Raw genomic sequence first — 17,226 nt, 5'->3', positions numbered from 1 at the left:
AAAGCAGGCCGGAGCTCTTGCAAGCAGGGACTCTGGGGCCTCCCCTGTCCTTAGTGCCGAGCCCTGCCTGGCACCCAGAGCCATGGGTACTTAACATTAGTTCCCACTCAGTTTCCTTCCTTATTTGTGTGTTTTTCTTTGAACTTCTGGGAATATGCTTTTCTCAGTTTTTCCTGGCCAGAGAAATGCACTTAGCTACCATGCTAATAGCACACTGCTGGGAACCCTCAAGAATCCACTGACCCACCTATCCCCAGCCAACACAGCAAGCAGGTTGAACTTTGTTTTCAGTTTGTTTTATGTGTACAGGTGTGTTTGCCTGTATGTATGTCTGTGCATCACATGTGTGCAGTACCTGGTACCCAGAGAGGCCAAAAGACAGTATGGAACTGTGGTTACAGACAGCTGTGATCTGCCATGTAGGTACTGGGACCCGAACCCTGGTCCTCTGGAGGAGCAGCCAGTACTCCTACTGCTGAACCATCCCTACAGCCCCGTGTGTGATGTCTTAATGTAGTTATCAGCATCGGGAAATTGACATCTCTGTAATACCTGTATAATGTTCAAATATCAGTTGCAATCAAACTAAGACTTGGTCCACTCTTTAAAACTAGAAACTGATTTGAGCATTCTGTTAAGTGTTTTATAGGCACAGAACGTTCATTGCTCTTGAGAAGGCGGAGCTGATGCTGGCTGGCTCCACGGTTGTCTGAGCTCTGGGGAAGACTTAATGAGGCCTCCACACAGCCAGGGCCTTGAGGAAGACTTAGTGAGGCCTCCACACAGCCAGGGCCTTGAGGAAGACTTAGTGAGGCCTCCACACAGCCAGGGCCTTGAGGAAGACTTAGTGAGGCCTCCACACAGCCAGGGCCTTGAGGGTCCACACCTGAGATGGAGAAAAAGCCAAAAGGAAAAAAGAAAAAGTGTTCATTTTTAATTGAGCTTGCCCAGAGCTGTGGGGTATTTTTATAAGTTTTCTTCACACTTAAAAATGCACTTGAGGACTTGTTTTCTTTGCAGTGTAGGTCATTTGACAGAATGTTCTGGCCCTGTTGTTCCCTGACTATGAGTCATTCTACTCTTAGCAGCTTGGGGGCTCTGAGGGGAGAAGGGGAGGAGAGCAGAATTTGTCTACACTGTTGGCCTCACCACTTACTACCTGTAACTGCACAAACACGGCTCAGGCGTGCCTGGCACTGTTTGTTGTGAGGTGTGAGCGTGCTGGATTTTCACCTGCATGGATCAAAACTTCAAGATACTTGTCCCTGAGCCCTGAGGAATCTGCTACTACCACACGTTTCAACAGGTTCCCCTTGGCTTTCGTGTTGTCTGCCTGGAATTTGAAGCAGCGAACATACTTGTGTGTGTGTGTGTGTGTGTGTGTGTGGTGTGTTTTCTGTACCTGAGCTTACATCAGAGCAACTCTGTGACTCAAAGTCACCGCCCCATGGCAGTAGGTGGGGTTTTGGTAAGGAGTGGGGGGCTGGGAATGGACTGGAAGGGATGTGCTTCAAGTGGTAGTTGGCACCTGTCTTAGAAAGAGCTGCTGTCTGTCAGGCTAGTGGCTTAGCGTGCCTCTCCCATGTTGTCATCCCTCACCCCAAGCTCAGAAGCCTGAAGCAAGGACCCGCAGGGTCCGGCATGTCTGCCGCCTCCTCCTGCTAAGTGGGAAAAGCCATCGCCAAGGAACTGGTTAGGAATGTGCACGGCATTCTCCTCACAGATCCAGGCAGTGCCTTCATTCCTGGGCAGCCGCTGGCCGAGCATCCACACGTCAGTAAACATGGAGCCACAGGCCGCCTGTGGATGTCTTCACAATCGTGAGGGTGAGCCGGTGCCTTCCCCCCGGGACAGCGTGGCTTGTCCACTCCCCTCTTGTGTCATTCTGGCCTGCGCCAAGCCTTCCTCTGGCCCAGCCGTGGCACTGCCTCGGGCACAGCACACAGGAAGCTGTATTTTGTTGTTCTGAGTTCCTGGCTAGCCTCATGTTCTTGGATGAGGCGGTGTCCTTGTACACAGTGTCTCTCTCCCTCATTGACCAGGATTCTTGGCTGAGCGGCGGCCAGCTGACGGCTTCTGCAGCCGGCTGAGTAATGGAGCCCAGCTCTGAGCACGAGCACCCACGGTGGCCCGCACAGGACCAGACTTGCCCGTATACTGCCTCAGCCCAGCCCAGGAGCCTCTAATTACACGTCTGCTGTTTGCAGGAGCCCAGGTGGCCTGGGCCCAGGCCCGGGAAGAGAGCAGAGGTCTGCTGTCACTTCAGGCCAGTGCAGGGGCCCCTGGAGCAGCGAGGTCCAGACACGCATTCCAATTTATTTCGTCACGGCCATCTCCGAAACCACTGTCACACTGTGTCATCTCCCTACAGACCTTCCCGTGTGGCCCGAGTACAGTCAGAAACTGACCTGGCCCAGCAGGAGACTGAGGGCGGTGTGTTTTCCTCCACACAATATGGCATTGTCTTGGGGGTGGCTCATGTGGCGTACAGCTCTGGCCTGTTTGACTGGCCTGCAGATGCCCCAGTGTGAACGGCGCACAGTTGTCAGGGACTTGCTCTCTGCCAAGCCCTGGGCACTGCAGATCCTCCAGGACCGAAGAGACAGCCTTCCCAGGGGAGCGGCAGTGGGGGCGGGGGGGGGGGTGGGGGCTGCTCATGAGGACCTGGGCTCTCAAGAGAACTGTTCCGGTCAAGGGACCAAAAAGCTGCTGTTGCCTTTGCCTACACTGCTCCTAGACCGTGCCAGCCAGCACATCATGCAGGCTGTGTTGTGGGCCACCAGGATGTGTAGTTGAACCAGCAAGGAAAAGGAGACCGCCACCAGGGATCTGTTTCGGTTTAGGAGTCACTTCTTCCTTCCCAGCTTAGCTGTTGATGAATCTGGTTGTTCTTTTTGCGAGAATCTGCCAGACTTCGGCAGTAGATTGCTACTTGTCTGTCAACAAGGCTGACAAAGATCTCAGAGACTGATTTAGGGGTGGCGAGATGGGCATGTTTAATCTCCGCGCACGTGTGAGTGCGCACGCGCATACACACACACAAACACGCACAGGCATGCTCATGTGTGCGTGCATACACACAATTTTTTTTTTTTTTTTTTTAGTTTTTCGAGACAGGGTTTCTCTGTGGCTTTGGAGGCTGTCTTGGAACTAGCTCTTATAGACCAGGCTGGTCTCGAACTCACAAAGATCCGCCTGCCTCTGCCTCCCGAGTGCTGGGATTAAAGGCGTGTGCCATCAATGCCCGGCACAAATAATATTTTTAAGGAAAATAGTTTATGCCACTAAAATGGTCACTTAAAGGTTTTCCCTGAAAAACCTGGGAAAATTATTTTTTGTCATTGTTTAAGACAGAAGCTCTCTACAGAGCCCTGGCTGTCCTAGAACTCACTATGTAGACAAGGCTGGCCTCAGACTCACCGAGAGCCTTGTGAGTGCTGGGATTAAAGGCGCACACCACCACACCCGGCTTATAGGAAACTTCTATTTGTGTTAACATTTGTTGCTATTTCGAGGCAGGGCCACATTTTAACCCAGGCTAACCTTAATTTACTCTGTACCCGTGCTGGCCTCAAACTCAGTGGTGAACCCCTACCTCAGACTCCCAAACGTTGGAATTGCAGGCTTGTGAGCCACCACACCATGGAAATTCTTTTCCTTAAATTGTATAAAGATTTGGTATCTTCGGTAACCACAAAAAACAAATGATCTGTCTATATGCAGAGCTTCCAATCAACAGCCCTGCTACAGGCAAAAGGAGGTCGTGTTACCCACCCAGCATGCATAATCCCATCCTTCATCCCTACCCAATGCCCATTTCCAGCTGTACAAACTCATATTATTCTTTCTGAATCACACATGACCACAGCACACTACCAATGTGTGCTGGTAGGATCGGGGCTGCCTGAGTTGCCCATTTGTGTTTCCTAGGAGTGCTAATGGTTTCTCACTAAAAACTGACAGCCTAGCTCTGAGGATGCGTTCGTTTTTTTTCAGTTCCTTCTGGGGTTAGGTCCTCACATGAGGGGGTCATTTTCCCTCTAAACAAGAATGCCAACTAAAGCGAGGCACTACCTGTATTTCGGGGTGGTTTAGAGCAGCAGCCTTTCAGGGTTCCTAGCCAGGAGGGGGCGGCACAGGGTGGCAGAGATGGCTCAAGGTGGGTGCCGCCCTCCTGCTAAACATAGGCATCCGAAAGCTTGACGGAAGCCCGGAGGGGACTGTGGGCACCAGGATGGTCTGTGTCCATGGGTCTTAGTACTCTGTGAAAGATGGGTTTGGTAAACACACGAGCCCAAAGGGAAGGGCAGGCTAACGCGAATGCAGATGTTGTCTGTGAAGGAAGCTGAGTTCTGAGGAGAATGCATCCCATTTACAAACAGAGAGGATAGGGAGGATGCCACCCTACCAAAAGCTGCAGGCTCTGTCCCTCCCCAACATTTTTAAACGGTGGGTGATGCCCTCAGCCATCTCCCCAGAGCCCACGCCCCTCGCATTCCATGGTCCTCCCGTTGCCATGACTGACACACATGGAACTAAAATTCTGACCGACAGTCTAGAAAACAGGCATTTTCACACATCAGCATGTGTATAAAATCCAAGGCGTTGAGCGTAAGGAAAATTAATGTCAAGAAAATAACAAAAGAGAAGCACAAAAGACTAGCCAGGCGTTGGTGGCGCATGACTTTTAATCCTAGTGCTTGGGAGGCAGAAACAGGCAGATTCTCTGAGTTTGAGGCCAGCCTGGTCTACATAGCGAGACTCGCTGAACACAACCAGAACCAGGAACCTTACGAACCAGAGAGCTGTGCCGACCCTCCCACCCTGCCAGGACCTGCCATAGTTAGGTAACCACCCCGGACTTCCCATGCCGTGAATTAATTTTGTCTGTTTTTAAACTTTATCGGGAGAAACCAGCAGTGAAGCTAGAAAAACAGATTTGCTAAATCTTGACCCGACCTCGGGCTAACACGGTTTACCCTGACTCGACCGCAGGCTAGCACAGGTCAGCCTGGCCCTCCGGCATGAACCGCATTGCTTACGGGAACTTTTGCAAACCTGTCTTGTTCAACTTCTGAAGCAGCAGGGCTTTCTATACCCTATTCTTATTAAAAACTAATACTTGCCCTGCTGCCCCCATTGACTACCTCAGTCGGGAATGTCGAACCTGTGGTTTTCAGATGATCGCAGAAGTGGGCGCGCGCCCCTGCCAGGTCTGTGCGGCTCAAATTCGGTAAGATCTCATCTTGGCCTCCTCCTCTTCGTTGAGAGTGTCCCATTCTTAACTTTTGGGGGGGTTTTTCAGGGTTTGTCACCTCCCTCTCGCACCAGGAGCGCGCGGAATTTGGTAGGCAAGCCAGCGAGCTGGCGAGCCTGCGAGCCGTCTACTCCTGTCTGGTATGGTGAGCGCACTTTTCTGATAGTCTTTGATCGGAAGCCGTACGGATCCAGGATTCCAGGCCCTGGGGACACCTCAGCAGTCTTCGGGAAGTGCGATTCCTTTAGTCCTAGGCCTCTAGATAAACTGATTTGTCTACGTGGTTAACGAAAGAGTGGCAGCCACCTGTGGTTTGACCTTTCTCACATTTCTTGCCTGTCTTATCTGTCTCTGTTCAGGCCTGTCTTGTCACTTTTTACTTACCATGGGGACTGGACAATCCAACCCCATCGCTGTCCTAGAGGCCATGATAGCTCACTGGGAATGTTTGCCCAGGAGCTAAATAAAATCCTTGGGGTGGACCTTCTGCCAAATGGAACGGCCTTCCTTGGCTGCTGGCTGGCTTCTCGGGGCCTCGACTCACCTTACTGTTATTACAGGGTCCAGGATATTGCTTTTAAACGGAAAACCTGGCCACCCTGAGCAGGTCCCCCATATCCCTCTGTGAGAATCGACCCGTTGACGGACAGGCTTGCCACACGGGTTCAAAAACTCACCGCAAAGCCTTCGGGAAAGACCTGGCCCCTACCGGGAAGATCACCGGGAAGTCCCATATGGACATCACCTTCGACCTCATGAGTCTTCTGTGGAAACCAGGGTACGTACCAATATCAGCTAAGACGGCACAAATTCGCAGACGACCGATCACCTGTTAAGAATACCAACTAACCCAAGTGTTGTAATCCCGGAAAACTTGGCCCCGCCTACCACCCACCTGCACATGACTCTTGAAAAGAAAAACTCCACCCACATCCGTTTCCGCCACCCCACCCCACCCCATTCCTCTGAAGGGGCAGACAGGACTTTTCATGTCTCCCCCCCTTCTGTCCTCTGTCCCCCTCTGTCTCTGCCCCCCTCTGTCTCTGTTCACCTCTTTTCTCTTTCCTTCCCTTATATTCTTCCCTCCCCCTCAATAAGTTTCTGTATGAGTCACGCCCACAGGTCTCTGCGCCACAGCACGGGGGACCTGCCCTGTGCGCTTTATCCCTAACCCAAGCTAAGAGACAACTGTCCAACCAGAGGATTTAGGCGATGACTCAGTACCCGACCCCGGACCTCAGGGCAAGTCCGTGGCTGAACGTCCCCTGTGCGAGGCTCGAAAGTTTAGCACCTAAAGGGAAAGGACTGATCGAGATCTAATCTGGCACCTGCGGCCATTCAAGGGGTCAGAGGATGCAGCTCGGATATCCGCCCCTGCGTTGGCTTTGCCAGATATTGGAAAACCTTTCTCCTTGTACATAGATGAAAAAAAAAAAAAAAAAAAGAAAGAAAGAATGGCGAAGGGGATACTTACTCAAAAATTGGTACGCTGGCAATAGCCAGTAGCTACGTCTTCGAGGATGGTCCCTTTGATTAAAAAAGTATCTCCAAATGACCCCCACATCAATGGATCCCGACTGCCTGAATGACCCACTATCAGCCCTAGCTATTTGGATCACCCCATGAACCCTCAATGCCCCCCAAATCAGGTCACACGCGGCTGCTTTAAATTCTGCAGGTCCCCGATGTTCGCTTATGCAACTGGGACATGATTCTGCTCACCGACGGGAGCAGCCCAGCAGTTAAGGGCAAACCATCGCTGGCGCACAGCAGACTCAGACACAGCGCTCCAGTGGACCCCGCTCAACAGGCTGAATGGCTGGCTTCCCCACAAGGACTCCAGCTTGCCCAAGGAAAGAGTTTTCTTGTTTTTGTTTTTGTTTGTTTGTTTTTGTTGTTGTTTCTGCTGTTGCTGTTTTTTGTTTTGTTTTGTTTTTTGAGACAGGGTTTCTCTGTGTAGCTTTGAAGGCTGTCCTGGAACTCGCTCTGTAGACCAGGCTGGTCTCGAACTCACAGTGATCCTCCTGCCTCTGCCTCCTGAGTGCTGGGATAAAAGGCATGCACCGCCATACCCCACTCAAGGAAAGAGTTTTATACCGACTGCTGCTTCACAATGGCCACCCTCCATGTAGGTGGAGTCACATATAAAGAAAATCGTCTGGGGGAGACAGAAGTCAAAAATAAGATTGAGATCTTAACCCCGTTGACCCCAACTGGAAACCCAAAGTGCTGGCAGTTATTCATGGTCTGGGTCATCTTGGGAGCAGGGGGAAACTGGCTAGCTGACCAAGCAACCCGAGGTGCAGCCCGATGTCTGTAGGCTCCTGTCTTACCCCTGTTTCCCTAGACTTCTCTGAAGTCGTTTCTCTGCGAGAGACCAGTCCTGGACCGAAAACTCAAGCAGCCGAGAAGAAACAGATGGGAAGTTCTACCAATCAGGAAACAGTAAATGCATCAGACTAGCACTGGCCAAAACATAGCCTCATAACGTGATGTGAAGATTTGTCACTCATTATGGTATAATAAAACGCTGACTGGTCACTACCCAAACAGGAAGTATAGGTGTGCTCTTGTTCCCTGTAAAGATCTGTCACTCTTTTGGTTTAATAAAAACACTGATTTGTCAGTGGCAGGAAGTGTAGGCGGGGTGACCACACGAGGAGAATTCTGGGAAGAGGAAAGGCAGAGATGCAATCACCAGCCAGACACAGAGGAAGCGAGATGAGAATGCCTTACTGAGAAAAGGTACCAAGTCGCGTGGCTAAACATAGATAAGAATTATGGGCTAAGCTGGGCGTTGGTGGCGCACGCCTCTAATCCCAGCACTTGGGAGGCAGAGGCAGGCGGATCTCTGTGAGTTTGAGGCCAGCCTGGTCTACAGAGTGAGTTCCAGGACAGCCTTCAAAACAATACAGAGAAACCCTGTCTCAAAAAACAAAACAAAAAGAATTATGGGTTAATTTAAGTTGTAAGAGTTTGTTAGTAAGAAGCCTGAGCCATCGGCCAAACAGTTTATAATTCATATAAGCCTCTGTGTGTTTATTTGTGGTGATATCTTACTTGAACAAGTAAAGCCTGCCTGGGGATCAAAGAATGGAGCTTGCGAGGTCTGGAGGTCTGTACAGGCAGACAGGAAGTGGGCAGAAACAGGGTATAAGCAGGGAGAGACAAGAAACACTCCTCTCTGATCTCTCAGCGTTTCCCTCTCTATCTGACTCCAGCTTTTTATCACCTAGACCAATCAAGAACTCCATTTACATTTACTTGGGACTCTAATACTGCAGGCCATGGCGGGACAGAAGCTTCCATCTGCATAAATGGGCCAGAATGACCGACTTTAAGGCTACTCTTTGCTCCCTATGGCAGTGGGTAGGGTGTTTACTGAACACTAGAATCTGGGATGGCTTCGGGGAGACAAATTTTGAAAGGGATTTGAGAAAAACAAAATTTTATGCACACTCGGTGTGGCATGGGGAAGGGAGGGTGGAGGGGTGGGGACAGGGTAGTGGGGTAGGACGGGTAGGTGGGTGTACTTTGAAGTAGACGGTGAGGGCAAGAACTACCACTCACTGGCTCAGTGGGGCTGTGACTGTGAGAGCAGTATGGGAGGGGACAAGGGACAGCAATGGGGTGAGGATGACCAGAGTGGTGGGAAAGCATTTACGTGTGTCAAAGTGTCAGGTCCCAGCACTCACGTGACAGCTCACAACCGTCCATGATAGGATCTAACGCCCTCTCCTGGCCTGCAGGCATCCACGCAGAGCATTCATACATAAAAAGTATACATAAATTAGAAAATAAACAAACCTGATGTGTTAGTTAAAAAAAAACTTCAAATGAAAAAGAAACAGAATTCATAGCAGCGCCCTGGGTCTGGTCTCCTTGGTTGGGGTTGTTTGCGACATTCTAGTGGGCAGGGTTGTGTTTTCCTTCCTTCTTCCTTCTTTCCTTCCTTCCTTCTTCCTTCCTTCCTCCCTCCCTCCCTCCCTCCCTCTCTTCCTTCCTTCCTTCCTCCCTCCCTCCCTCCCTCTCTTCCTTCCTTCCTTCCTTCCTTCCTCCCTCCCTCCCTCCCTCTCTTCCTTCCTTCTTTTCTTCCTTCCTTCCTTCCTTCCTCCCTCCCTCCCTTCCTCTCTTCCTTCCTTCTTCCTTCCTTCCTCCCTCCCTCCCTCCCTCCCTCTCTTCCTTCCTTCTTTCCTTCCTTCCTTCCTTCTTCCTTCTTTCCTTCCTTCCTTCCTTCCTCCCTCCCTCTCTTCCTTCCTTCTTTCCTTCCTTCCTTCCTTCCTCCCTCCCTCTCTTCCTTCCTTCTTTCCTTCCTTTCTCTCTCTCTGTCTCTCTCTGTGTGTCTGTCTGTCTGTCTCTCTCTCTCTCTCTTTCTTTCCTTCTTATTTTTTGGTTTGTCGAGACAGGGTTTCTCTGTGTAACAGTCCTCCTGGCTGTACTGGAACTCACTCTGTAGACCAGGCTGGCCTCAAACTCACAGAGATCCTCCTGCCTCTGCCTCCCGAGTGCTGGGATTAAAGGCGTGCGCCACCACCAGCAGCCTTGTTCTGTCTTTAATACAGACACGGAGGGAGTTACCCATCACTCAGTTGATGTACATTTAAATTTCTCCCCCCTAGAGAGCTGGGGGGGGGCTATGACTGTTGAGGAGGCTGAGAAAGATGCCAAGGAAAGGAGTTGACACACATTAGCCTCAGACTTTGAGCTTTAGTCAGGGGGCGGGGTGTGTGTGTAGGGGGGTGTGGCACATGACCATGGCGGCCGTGGTCAGCCGTTCTGAAAGCATTTTGAGGGACAGGACATAATGCCAGAGGCAAGTGTGGATGGGGACAAGGTGACCCAACATTACAGATATAGTTAGCTTAAGGTGGGAGGCAATAGAGACACCCTGCAAACAGTGCGTGTGTGTGTGTGCGTGTGTGTGTGTGTGTGTACTCCCTTATTGTTAAGGTTTCCCTAGGCATGGGGCCTGGCCATAGCTCGATTCCAGTTTCTGCGGGGGCGGGGGAGGGGGGAATGACGGGGGACGACGACCACGATCCTTGGAGGGGTGAGGTTGGTGATGAAATGAAGAATGGGCAGACGCATGCACAGGAGGACAAGGACAAAGCGGGGCGGGGGCAGGCCTGGTCTTACTACATTCTTGCATGTGGTCTTCTGGGGGCTGTGGGTCACACATTTCTGTTGCTTCATCGCTGTTTGCTGATTTCAGATATTGCCGAGCAGCTGCCTGAAATGGTTCCCACCTGCAGCTCCAGCTCCTCCCCGCCCCCAGGGCTGGTGCTGCTGGACAGGAGAAGACCCGTTCTTCCCCACCACACGTGGAATATTTACCAAAACGAGCCACTCTAAAGGTAAGGCCAGGGCCAGGCTCTCTGACCATGTTACACTCAAGTTAAAGCACAGGAAGAACAGAAAACAGAAAAACAGGGAAAAAAACAAAGACTATATACGCAGAATTGCACACATGCGTATATGTGATATATAAGATATTGCTTTAAATGTTTACATTAAAAGAGAAGAAAAAAACCTCAAAATTAGTGACAAAGCATCCAGCTTTAGCCAGAAATGGCCCAGAAAGGAAAGAATAAGAGTAGCTAGAAAGATGGCTCAGAGGTTAAGAGCACTGGCTGCTCCTCCGGAGGTCCTGAGTTCAATTCCCAGCAACCACATGGTGGCTCACAACCATTTCTAATGAGATCTGGTGCCCTCTTCTGGCCTGCAGGGATACATGCAGGCAGAACACTGTATACATAATTAATAAATAAATAAATAAATAAATAAATCTGTCTGGCAGCCAGGTGTGATGGCACATGCCTCTAAATCCCAGCACTCAGGAAGCAGAGGCAGGCAGATCTGTGAGTTCGAGGTCAGCCTGCTCTACAGAGTGAGTTCCAGGACAGTCAGGGCAACACAGAGAAACCCCGTCTCATAAAAACAAAACAAAAATGAAAAGGACTGGTAATTTCTGAAGGCTGCAGCCCAGCTAACACTAAGCACACTGGCACTGGACTCCACCCTGTAGGTACCACATAAAACCAGGCAAAATGGCATCCCAACACTTGGGAGGAGCAGGCAGGGAGATGAGAGGTTCAATCAAGGTCATCCTTGGCTACACAGCAAGCTCACGGCCAGCCTGGGATCTAGGAGACCCTGTCAGAAGGAAGGAACAACTAACCCATGAAGAAACTGAGTGGCGGGCTGGTTGGCTCAGTGGGCAAAGGCCCTGGCTGATGACTGCAGCTCAGGCACAGAGACCCATGTGGTAGAGAGAGAAAACTCACTCCAACACCTTCCCTCTGATCTCTGCACCTCACCTCCCTCCTCTCCAACACCCTTCTTGCCCGCTCCCTACCCCACCCCTACCCCTAGGGCAGACAGTCCTGAGTGGTATAGTGGGCAGGGCAGGCCAGGGGAAGCAAACCAGCAGGCAATCTTCTTCCATGGCCTAGGTGCAGTTCCTGCCTCGAGTTCCTCTATTCGATTCCCTCAGTGTTGGAGCGTGACTCGGGAGTATGAGTGTGACAAGGGAGTGTGAGCATGACACTGAGTGTGAGCATGACACGGGAGTGTGAGCTTGACGCGGGAGTGTGAGCGTGACCCCTTAACTAGGACAGGTCAGAAACATAAATATTTAAAAGGCAGTTTGACTACCTTTGTTGTTAGCAAAACAACAGCCGAAGCCTCCTCTGTGACAGCCTGGGACCTCTGAAGCCACGGGCTTTTGCCAGGTTTATAGTGCCAAGCATGAATTCCCTCCTGTGGAGCAGGCCTCAGTCTTGGTTGCCCCTGTGACCTTCACGGCACTAGCGCACCTGTGGGCACGTCTTGACGGGCAGGTGGGTATGGTAGCGTGAACGGCTTGCTGTGATATCGAAGCCTTCCTCCTCGAATGCCTGCTCCATGAAAGCTAGGCGCCAGGAGGAAGGTCTCAGTTCAGTCTAGCTTGTGTGTTGAACTTTAAGGGAGTAGTCCATTCACTGACGTGTGGTTACCTCACAACATAGGTGTCCCATGGAAACACTCCTCCGTTCTCATGCAAAAATCAGTCTGACCCTGGCACGCTTCCAAGCCATACTGTGGTGTAAAACCATCCGATTTTGCGGAGCGGTGTACACAATGGCTCCTATTGTTTGTGCGCTTACAAATAAATGCCCACGTGTGAAAAAGAGCATAGATTGTGTGGGTCTAAGCTTGTACCATTACACAGTGTCTAAGTTCACAGACTCAGCAGGGAGGAGCACGAGGAGGGCTTCACTGGAGAAGGGGGTGACAGGCAGGAAGGAGGCATCGCAAGTCTTGCTTTATGAGACCTTGATGGTCGAGACCTTTCTACAGAGTTGGTTTTGACATATTTGTATAATTAAAATATTTTAAAGTGCTCTGAGACCCAGCCATCACTGAGATAATGTCTCGCAGACTAATGACATGGCATTATCCACCACCAGGGGTAATTGTCGTAAATGTGCCGAGTGGCTGTGGTCCCTGCATAAGACTGCACAAGCATAACCAGGTACTAGACAAGGTGACCTCACGCTTGCCTGTGGGCTGTGCACACTCCATTCTCCCTGGGGTAGACAGCTGCAAGCCAAACACAAGGGAGCAGGCCGCCCCACTCAACCGCGAGGGTTTGACATCCACCAGCGCATGCGGACTGACCACACAGCATAGCTCACGCTGCAGGTTCACCAGCTCAAAAAACCCACCTGTGGAAGAGAGGTCTGTGACCTCTGATATCTGTGGCCTCTGACACCACTACATTCTAGCTGGGTCCCGAATCCAGATAGACTGTCTCCTCTGTGCCCTGCTCAGGAAGGCAGAGACTTGAGCAGGGCACCTTCAAGGTTAACTCTCCCGTTCACCGCCTGGCTACACAAAAGCTTCCAAGAAAAGATGGGAATCCAGCAGGGCAGATCTGGCCTTCCGACTTCACAGGCAGCACCTTCTAGTGCCCACCTCCTCAGAGTCCCGGTACCACGCTTTTACTTTTGAAAACAGGGACTACTGTTTCCAACTAAACTAACAGTGATGCTGCCTCGAATGAAACCGAAGGCCTAATGAGCCGTTTTATCCCCAGGTCCTATAATGTTTTGATTTTCAAGGCTTATTTTTTAGTTTTACATGTATGAGTGTTTGTCTACATTCATGTATGTGTGCACCATATACATGGCTGGTGCCTGTGGAGGCTAGAAGCGGGTGTTGGACCCCAGGAACTGGAGTTACAGATGGTTTCGAGCTGACATGTAGCTGCTGGGAACTAAACCTAGTCCTCTGCAAGAGCTCTCTTGCTAGTCCCTCTAATTTCGGTTTTAAGCCACCTTAAACCTCCCACAAATTGAATTTAAAAAAAAACTTGCTTGTTTGAGTCAGGATCACCTTATGAAGCCCAGGCTTTCCTGGAACTCATGGCAATCCTCCAGCCTCAGTTGCCTGAATGCTGAAATTACAAGCATACATTCATGCTAGACCCAAATACTTTAAATTAAAAAGAGGCGATCCCATACAGGGCTGGAGAGATGGCTCAGAAGTTAAGAGCACTGGCTGCTCTTCCAGAGGACCTGGGTTCAATTCCCAGCACCCACATGGCAGCTCACAACTGTCTCTAACTCCAATACCAGGGGATCTGACACCCTCACACAGACATACATGCGGGCGAAACACTAGTGCACATAAAATAATAAGTAAGTTTTTAAAAAAGTGATCACATGCAAAATTGCCAAGTTTAGAATACAGCAGCAAGTTGCTGAGGCGTGCCAGGGAGGCAGGCAGCCGTGCCAGATTGCTTGTTTGGGAGGCTGGAGCCCAGCCCTGCAAGCCCAGGAATGGCGGTGGTGAGGCAGTGAGGGGGGAGGCCCCGGAGAAGGCGACAACGGTGCTTGTCTTAGGTTTCTGTTGCTGTGATGAAATGCCATGACCAAGGGAAGAAAGGGTTTATTTCCTTTATACTTCCGGGTCATGGTTCATCACCGAGGGAAGTCAGGGCAGGAATTGTAGCAGAAGCTCTGAAAGAACCCTGCTTGTAGCTTGCTAGATTGACCTCTTGTCAACTTGTCCCACAGACACATCACTGTAAAGCCATAAACATCCTTTCTTCCTCATCCCCAAGGTCTTACACCTAGAGTCGCAGTATAAAACAAGCCAGCTTTCCAAAGCCCCACATTTACAAACCCAGACACGTTAGGAGTTCAATCTCCTTAGACATCCGAAGTCTCTGTCAATGTTCAAGTCTCTCTAAAATATCCATAGCCTCTCTGAAACTCTCGTGTCTCAACTGTGGGTTCCTGCAAAACTCAAAATAAGTTCAACTCTTTCTTACTCCGAGAGGAGAACCAGGGCGCAGTCACAATCAGATCAACCGTGAAGCATGTGTCAGACTCCAGTACTCACGATTTGCTGGGCCCCAAAGGGCTTGTCACACGGCTTGTCTCCGAGCTCAGGCTGGCTCCGCACACGGCTGCTTCTGTCCTTGGTGATTGTCCCACGGTACTGGCATCTCCCCAACGTTGGGGTCTCTGCAACTGGGCTGCACCTTCAACCATAGCCGCTCTCAGACTCTCTTTGAAGCTCTGACCCTGCCACCTGGCTCCAAGTCCTGGCTTCTCTCCACGGTCCCTTCAATCCTGCGGCTTCTGCTGCCACCAGAGCGCACCTCCACCACAGCCTCTCCTGGGCTCTCTTCCGGGACTCCAGCCCTGCCACACAGTGCCAAACCTCAGCTGCTCCCCATGGCCTCTTCAAGCTTTCAAAACCAGCACCACCCGGGTGACTCTTAGGACCAAGTTCCAATTACACGCTCTGATTGTTAGCATGCAGTGCGGCCACGGCCCGCTCTGGACCACAGCTTCTGTGGGCTGACCCTGAGTAAGCGCTTCCGGGTTAATGATCCTCCGAGATGCTGGTCCCTCTTAATCGTTGCTGGCTTCTCAGCTCCAGCTGATCTGTGCCAGCCGTTTCGCTTCAGTGATGCTGGTCTCTTGTTAATCATGGCTCGTTCATCACCAGAACCGCAGAGTCTTAACATGCGATGGCCCGGATAGTCTTTAAGCGACTCTCAAACTTCCCTCTGGAACTTCACAGGCCTCCTCCATCCTCTGCACCGCTCTGGGTGCGATCCTTCACTCTTCCAAGCTCCCACAGAACAGCCTCGTGAGATCTGAGCGCTCAACCGCTCTTCCAGCCCGAAGCTCCAAAATCTCTCCACAATCCTCCCAAAACTCATGGTCAGGTCTGTTATAGAAATAGTCCACAACCTGGTACCGATTTGTCTTAGGGTTTCCATTGCTGTGATGAAACACCACAACCCAACGCAACTTGAGGAGGAAAGGGTTTATTTAGCTCATAGTTTCACAGCCGCGTCCATCACTGGAGGAAGGCAGGGCAGGAACTCAAGCAGGGAAGGGACCTGGAGGCAGGAGCTGATGCAGAGGCCATGGAGGGCGCTGCTCACCGGCTTGCTCAGCCTCTTTCTTACCGCACCCAGGGCCACCAGCCCAGGGATGGCACCGCCCACACCAAGCTGAGTTCTCCTCCACCAATCATCAATCAAGAAAATGCACCACAGACTTGCCCACAGGCCAATCTGGTGGGGACATTTTCTCAACGGCCGTTTTCTCTTCCAAAATGACTGTAGCTTGTGTCAAGTCGACACAAAAGCTTGTGAGCACAGTGGCGATGGCAAAGGTGGGGTTTACAGCGAATGCACAGTGCCCTCCCCAGCGCTGATGGTCTTGTCAGTACTGCTAGTCAGGACGCCTCAGGGCTCTGTGCCTAGAGCACACTGAGGAACTCTAAAGGTACTTGCAGGCCCCAAGTGAGCTCCTGCCCTTGGGCCTCACTCTGGTCCCACTCAGGGGTTCAGGGAAGGAGCTTGTCTATACCACAGGCTGGGTGAGCCAGACCTGGCCCTCAGCTCCTGCTCCTCAGGAGCAGAGGCCCAGGTGCTGCCCACTCGCCAAGGCAAAGTGAGTCTTCCTCAGAGTGAGCCTCGGAAGTTAAGATTCCCCTTGATCTTCAGTGAACCACCGTGGAACATGACCCAGGGACCAGATTCCCAGATGACACAGTAGGCCACTCCCTGAGGCCCTTGGCATTTAGGACACCATGGCAGAGGACACCCTGGATTAGAGGCGGGTGTATTTTTTCCCAGTGGTGGTTAATCAAACCTGGGTTTCGTGCATGGTGGTGTAAGCTTTCTACCAACAGAGTGAGACCTCCCAACAGCCTCTCTGGATTTTAATGAGTGAAAAAGCAGAGGGCAGAACGATGTGGCATCTATCCTGTGAAAAATACGAAAAGGAGACATCAAGTGTGCTGAGGTACACCGGCCCTCAGGCTGAGGCGGGGGCATTAGTCCTCCTTGGGGGCTTCACCTTGCACCCAGAAAAGAAGGGCTGGTCCCCAGCAGGCCGGAAAGTGCTAGCTATAACACTTAGAGATGAATAAACTTTTACAAAAAGAGGAAACCGTAATGCACACACGCATGTGCGTGCGCATGCGTGCACGCACACACACATGCACACACACACGCACACACGCGCACACGCACCGAGTGGCTCCAGTCTGAGGGAGAAGCAGCCCACTAACTGACTACACCCCATTCCTAACACCAGGCCGCCTTCCCTATGTACAGCCCACCCCCACCCCCTCAGTTCCGGGTCCCCAGCCACCTGCTGGAGAGGAGCAGGCTGGACTAGCACGGCCGGCAGAGCAGCCCCAAGGGCTAGAATCTTATCAGCCCCTGAGCCAGCAGGCTACAACTAGCCAGACCCGAGGCCTGGTGAGACAGCTTCCTGTAGCCCCCACTCCACATTCAGTGGGAGAAACCTTCACTCCAGATGTGCAGGCAGACACAACTTCCTCTGGAAGTCTTCCTTCAGGGTGGGCCTGCCCAGGTGCCTGCTGCTCCAGGGCGTGGTCATGTGTGCTCACCGCTTCCAGGATCCCCCTGAATATGGCATGGATCCCAGGAA

General features: G+C 51.4%; 1 protein-coding gene across 1 annotated transcript in view; it reads right to left on the bottom strand.

The window, feature by feature from the left end:
* Window positions 1-15,164, bottom strand: part of LOC121135752 — a 41,178-nt gene extending 26,014 nt beyond the window's left edge. The window contains exon 1 of the mRNA XM_040734891.1: window positions 14,645-15,164. The gene's annotated coding sequence lies outside the window, so the exon portion shown is untranslated. The remainder of the gene's footprint in view (window positions 1-14,644) is intronic.
* Between the last annotated feature and the right edge of the window lie 2,062 nt (window positions 15,165-17,226).

Source organism: Mesocricetus auratus, unplaced genomic scaffold (genome assembly GCF_017639785.1).
Source record: "Mesocricetus auratus isolate SY011 unplaced genomic scaffold, BCM_Maur_2.0 Super-Scaffold_100042, whole genome shotgun sequence".
NCBI lineage: Eukaryota > Metazoa > Chordata > Mammalia > Rodentia > Cricetidae > Mesocricetus > Mesocricetus auratus.
Note: the sequence above shows the minus strand (reverse complement) of the source record. Positions and strands in the feature narration are given on the sequence as shown.